Source organism: Rutidosis leptorrhynchoides, chromosome 4 (genome assembly GCF_046630445.1).
Source record: "Rutidosis leptorrhynchoides isolate AG116_Rl617_1_P2 chromosome 4, CSIRO_AGI_Rlap_v1, whole genome shotgun sequence".
NCBI classification, from domain to species: Eukaryota; Viridiplantae; Streptophyta; class Magnoliopsida; order Asterales; family Asteraceae; genus Rutidosis; species Rutidosis leptorrhynchoides.
The window spans coordinates 336783767-336791149 of record NC_092336.1 but is presented as its reverse complement, the minus strand read 5'-3'; positions in this window follow the sequence as shown (position 1 = coordinate 336791149).

Below are 7383 nucleotides of genomic sequence, written 5' to 3'. Positions count from 1 at the left end.
CCTAGATATATACTTTGTATTACACCTGAGCTCTTCCTTATGAACTAACATATTTCAGAATAGCGAAGGAAAGAATCAAGGCAGAATACTTAGTGAATATCCGAACCCAATATGTATCTCAGGTCAGAGGATACAATGATATTCGCCTTTACTCAAGATTACGTGTGATCAACCACAAAGGTTCCATTTAGTAAATCTTGAGGGCGGGTCTTCCAATATTTGTATCCCACAAATATCTATGAACCTTGGTAGCAACCTTGCCCCACATTCATCCCGTGAATGTATACCAATCCAAGTTCACAATAGTCTAAACCTCACACTTGTTTCCACAAATGTGATCGACTACGGAATTTAGAATAATTACTTATTCATGGATAAAATATGCAAAATAGGAACATAACTCAAAATAAATTAATGCCATAATTATATTAATGAGTTTGAACAATTTCGTTCCATTACAATACTTAAAACAGATCACAACCAATCACTAGAATATCGAAGCCCTAATGCACTAACATGCCCTTGATGTTTCGCACCATGTAAGAGCTTCGTGAGTGGATCCGCTATATTAAGATCTGTGTGAACTTTGTGAATACATATCTTTCCCTTTTCAACTTCATCCCTTATGTAGTTGAATCTCCTCTTAATGTGACGGATCTTTTGGTTAGCACGAGGTTCCTTGATTTGAGCAATCGCACCCTCGTTGTCACAAAAGATCTCAAGAGGGTCCTGAATGGAAGGGATTACTCCTAAGTCATCGATGAATTTCTTCATCCATGCAGCTTCCTGAGCTGCCAATGAGGCGGCAATGTACTCCGACTCTGTAGTGGATAATGCAACAACATCCTGTTTTAAACTCTTCCAAGAGACCGCACCTCCATTTAATGTGAAGACATAACCGGATTGTGATCGAGAATCATCACGATCAGTTTGGAAACTCGCGTCCACGTAACCTTTCACAGCGAGCTCCTCCTCACCAGACCCATATATTAGAAACATATCCTTAGTCCTCCTAAGGTATTTCAATATACTTTTAACAGCAATCCAATGACTGTTTCCTGGGTTATTCTGGTATCTGCTTGTCAGGCTAAGAGCGCATGACACATCCGGTTTAGTGCATATCATTGTATACATGATTGACCCAATAGCAGACGCATATGGGACTTTCTTCATTCTTTCTTGTTCATCTTTTGTGGTGGGACACTGAGATGAACTAAGGAGCGTTCCTCTTTGAATAGGTACCAAACATTTCTTAGAGTTCTCCATCTTGAACCTTTTCAAGATCTTTTCAATGTATGCACTTTGATTCAAACCTATCAATTTCTTGGATCTATCCCTGTAGATCCTAATCCCCAAAATGTATTGTGCTTCTTCAAGATCCTTAATGGAGAAGCAGCTTTTCAGCCAAGTCTTAACACCTTGCATTGTCAGAATATCGTTTCCAAATAACAATATATCATCCACATATAATACAAGGAACATGATAGTGCTCCCACTAGCTTTCTTGTATACACAAGCTTCATCACCATTTTTAATGAAGCCAAATTTCTTGGCTTTCTCATTGAAATGATGATTTCACATTCTAGATGCTTGTTTCAATCCGTAGATTGATTTCTTTAACTTACATACTTTGTTAGGATGTTTCGGATTGACAAAACCTTCAGGCTGAACCATATAGACATCTTCCTCAAGATATCCATTTAGGAAAGCGGTTTTGACATCCATTTGCCAAATTTCATAATCATAATGAGCAGCAATGGCAAATAATATCCTAATAGACTTTAGCATTGCCACAGGCGAAAAGGTTTCATCATAGTCAACCCCTTGAGTTTGAGTGAAACCTTTTGCTACAAGTCTTGCTTTATATGTATTTAAGTTTCCATGCATGTCGGTTTTCATCTTGAAAATCCATTTACAATCAACTAACTTGGAGCTAGCAGGTTGTACAACTAGTTCCCAAACTTGGTTGTCATATATGGATTGCATCTCAGCGTTCATGGCTTCCTGCCATTTATCTTTATCAATCCTTGATAAAGCATCTTGGTAGTTTGTTGGTTCATTCAAATCAACCACATAGCAATCATCCATGAGAAACCCATATCTCTCAGGAGGATTACTAATCCTACCAGATTTGCGAACGTCTTGTATACTTTAATCATTCATTTGATCATTCTCAACACTTTCATGTTGAGTGCTAGTGTTAACCAATTGTGTATCATCTACTTGATCTTGGACCTCTTCAAGATCTATCTTTCTTTCACTATTACCTTCCATTAGGAACTTAGTTTCAAGGAATTCCGCCTTCCAAGCAATAAATACATTCTGTTCGGAAGGATCATAGAAATAATATCCCATATCATCCTTGGGATATCCTATGAAGATACACTTCGTGGATCGAGCATTCAACTTATTAGGGACGTAACACTTAGGATAAGCTTCACATCCCCATACCTTTAAGTATGATAGAGATGGAGGTTTTCCAAACCACATCTCATGAGGAGTTCGTTCCACTTTATTGGTTGGGGCCATATTTAAAATACGAGCCTCGGAGCATAGACAATAACCCCAAAATGATAGAGGTAACGAGCTTCTAGCCATCATAGATCGAACCATATCCATTAGAGTTCGGTTCCTCCTTTCGAAAACTCCATTAAGTTGGGGTGTTCCAGGAGGAGTAAGTTGCGAGATAATCCCACAACTTTTAAGATGATCTTGGAAAGCATCGCTTAGGTATTCACCTCCTATATCGGTATGAAGTACCTTGATTATCTTATTGAGTTGATTTTGTACTTAGTTTTGATATTCCTTGAATGCTTCAAAAGTTTCGTCCTTGTGTCTTAATAAGTAGACATATCTAAAACGACTGAAGTCATCAATGAAAGTAACGAAGTATCTTTCACCATTCCTAGTTATGGGCTTAAAGGGTCCACATACATCCGAATGTATTAATCCCAATAAGTCCTTAGCCCTTTAATAGGTCCCTTTGAAAGGTGCTTTAGTCATTTTGCCTTGTAAACAAGATTCACATACACCAAACGAGTCTAGTTCATTTGATTTCAAAAGGCCATTCTTTTGAAGTGTATGCATTAGATTCTTGTTTATGTGACCAAGGTGACAATGCCATAAGTAGGAATCACTCAAATCCCTTTTGAGTTTCTTGGTGTTTGCATGGTATATTGAGCTATTGTATGATGTGTCATCATGAACCAATCCATAAATACCATTCGAAGGCGAAGCCTTAAAATAGAACACATTATCTAAAGAAACATGGATATCATCATTAATGAAATTAAGATTAAAACCATTTTGTTTCAAACGGGATACAGAAATAATGTTTCGAGATAAATCGGGTGCATACAAAACATTTTTCAAAACAAGCTCCAAACCACTTGGTAGTTTTAAAACAAAGTCTCCTTGAGCTTTCACTTGCACCCTTGCTCCATTTCCCATAAAGAGACTTGTTGTTCTCACATCTTGATCACTTCTTTTGAACCCCTGCAAAGTATTGCAAATATGAGTTCCACATCCTATGTCTAATACCCATGTATTAGAAGAAGTAATACTAAGCTCAATGTATACCATATATACATTACCTGAGGTTTGCCCTGCATCCCTCTTTTCCTTCAACTCCTTAAGGTAAACCGGGCAGTTGCGTTTCCAGTGACCCATTTCACCGCAACCAAAGCACGGATCTTCCTTGGGGTTAGCCTTTACGGCAACCTTTTGCTTCTTGTTGTTGTTGGTTGGGGTAACCATCTTCCCCTTTCCCTTGCCCTTGCCTTGGTAGGCGGGTCCTTTCCTCTTAGCCGCCTTTGGCTTAGAAGTGTTATGGTTTTTGGACCCGCCTTCATTGATCGTAAACACGGGTGAAGCCCTTTTACCCATGCTTGCTTTTGCCATCTTAAGCATGGCATGTAATTCGCCAATGCTTTTATCCCAACCATTCATGTTATAGTTTAACATGAATGTGTCAAACCTCTTTGACAATGAGTTAAGGATAAGGTCCGTGGCTAATTCATTAGACACATTGCAATTTAGACGGTTTGCTCGATCAATAAGGCTTTTCATCTTAAGGACATAAGATGAAACAGATTGGGTGTCGTCCATCCGATATGCATGAAGCGCTCGGACCATTTCAAAGCGCTCGACACGAGCTTGTTAAAGGAACATCTCCTTCAACTGTGTGATCATGTCATATGCACTATGATGCTCGAAGTCCTTTTGGAGTTCGGGTATCATAGTCCCAAGCATGAGGCAAGAAACTTGCAACGAATCGGTGCAATATTTCTCCCAATAGGCCATGCCTTCCGTATCATCCTCGTCCGGTTGATCGGGAATGGGGTCTTCCAACACATACGCCCTATCCTCTAGTTTAAGGACAATTCTTAGATTGCGAAACCAATCCATGAAGTTCGTATGGTTAAGTTTTTCTTTTTCGAGGATTGACCTCAACGATAGGTTGTTAAAGTTTATTGGTGCGGTTGGAATGTTGTTGTTATTGGCGGCCATCTACAAAATTTAACAAAGTTATTTAAGTATCAATTTTAATTTAACAATCAATACCCTTTAAAACCAATTGATATTTATTAAATATTAGAATCCAACGGTAAACCAAATTTCGGTTAGGTGACCTTTATCCCGTCATTTGATTTAGCTAGGTAGTCATTGTATGACAATTGCAATCCTTTTGCAACTTCTAAGTTATGGGATCATGCAATCCTTTTGCATGGCATATTTATCCCATCAATGCCTATTTGTTCCTCATGCTTCGGTGACCCTAAGTTCATGATTCCCAAATCAAGTCGTCCTACTTATGTAAACATGTAAATTTAACATACAAGTGGTTAGGTGACCTTTATCCCACAAGTGTGCGAAATTCACCTTAATCATATTAGTTTGTTCATAACGGTTAGGTTACTTTTATCCCATTATGAGTTCCCTAATATTTTCAAGTGTCACACAAAAGGATGGCGTTTAACTTGTTTGCCTTGTTAATAAGGGATTTTAAGTTTTCATTAATTCTAGTTTGAGAAAACTTTTACACCATACACCAACATGCATTTAGTGTATGGTTTGTATGAAAATCCATTTTCATGTTTTGTAATTAAGCCAATTACATGATTTGATATAAACCATTTTATATGAGTGTTAATAACCAATTATTATGTCCTTTTGCCATTTCAATTTAACCATTTAAATTGTCATTTTGCATGTTGTTTAATAACGTCTAATTTAACCAATTAAATTTTAGTTTGTTTGTTGTTAACTTGTGTGATTAATTTGTAGCAACCAAACATACAATCTATAATCAAACAACAAAACAACCAAGCATGCAAAACAATATGTTCACAATCAAGCCATTTTGGTAGACATTTGTTTAGCCGAAAACAAATGCCACCGGTTAAGGGTAATAACACAAAGTAGGAGATTTCAAATCTCCCACTTAACCTTGCATCTTCCTTGTCTTCATCTTGCATCTTCATTTTTACAAAAAATATATCCTAATACATTTTTCTAAAAAATGAAAATACAACCTAATCTATTTTACATACCAAATATAAAATAAATTACATAAAAAATAATATTACAAACCAAATTGCATAAATATTACAACCACATGAATGAATTAATATTACATACCAAATGAATGAATTAAATCAACCAAACATGCATACATTCAAACATAAGGTCAAGGCTTGATTGTGAACTTCAACATACAACAAAATATGACCAAATTTCAAGTTCCAAACCCATTTAGAACTTGCTAAAATTCAGCCAAAAATGAAAACCCACCCAAACATATAATTTTTGCATTTTACTATCATGCATGTACATAAAATGCAAAATATTAGTGAGTTTAATAACTATCTCGAAGCATATTTCAACAACTTCGGCTCTAGATACCATTGTTGGGATTTAACAAGTTTCATAATACTTAAAACCTTTTAAGAATCATTCAAAGCAGAAGCATGTAGATAACCATTTATTAACTTGTTAATCTTTAACCAATTCAAGTTAAATCCCAATTAGGATCAAGTTATGAAATATACTTACAAACTACAAGCAAGAAAAGAGTTTATACCTACTCCAAGCTTGTTGATGAGTGATTAAGATGATGATGTTGAATGGAGCTCCAAAAGTATGAAACCTCAAGTTGTTATACCCCAAACTTGTGCACCAACACCCTAGCTTTGGTTAGGATTTAATCACACTTGAATATTGCTTGAAAAAAAACAAAATGAACCCTCTTTCCTTGCTAAAACCCCACGGTAATACAGCAGGTTTTTAGAGTGTTTTGTACAGTTTTTTTTCAAGTATTTTGATGTGTATGCATGTGTATGTTCAAGTGTTTAAGTCTCCAAGAGGTCTAGTTACTTATCCCATGGAATCTTTGAAAGTAACACTTAAAATACATTAAAAGATAGCATGCTTGTGAAACTCCCATGCCACTTCCAAATATGTATTATAAAATAAGTTTTATAAAAGAATTGATTTTTATAAAACTATTTTATAAACTTCCATATTTATTTATGTACATTTTATTATATAAAACTCATTTATATAAAATGTAACATAAATATATTAATTATTTAACCTATAAATAATTAAATCCAAATTATATAAATTATTCCATAATTTATATTTATACACATCAAGTAACATTTAAGAAAACCATTTTTCTTAAAATTCAAGTATCGCGTATTTAATCAAGGATCCAATCGCTAAGATCAAATACGAATAAGATGTCGGTAAGTTTGTTATTGGGTATGACCCGACTTGGATCATAACACATTAGCCACATTAATTTAATATGTCTCTCGGGCATACGAAATACCTTCAATCTAAACTATATATTAATCATGTATAGATTTTAGAAATCATTTTGAGTCAAATTGACTTTTGTTGACCTTTGCGTGTTAGTCTCGAGCATTAGGATTGAGATACACTATAACTTGACCTAATTTGTTAGACAAATATTGACCAACATATATATATATATATATATATATATATATATATATATATATATATATATATATATATATATATATATATATATATAATTAATTTAGGTTCGTGAATCCAAGGCCAACCTTGCACTTGTTCAATGACGTTATATGTATTTTTACTACAAAATACAGTATGGTGAGTTTCATTTGCCTTTTTACCTTTTATATTTTTGGGCTGAGAATACATGCGCAATTTTTATAAATGTTTTACGAAATAGACACAAGTAATCGAAACTACATTATATGGTTGAATGATCGAAGCTGAATATGCCCCTTTTTGCTTGGTAACCTAAGAATTAGGGAACATCACTAATTTTGAGAATTAGTGCACGCCTAATTGACGCGAATCCTAAAGATAGATCTATTGGGCCTA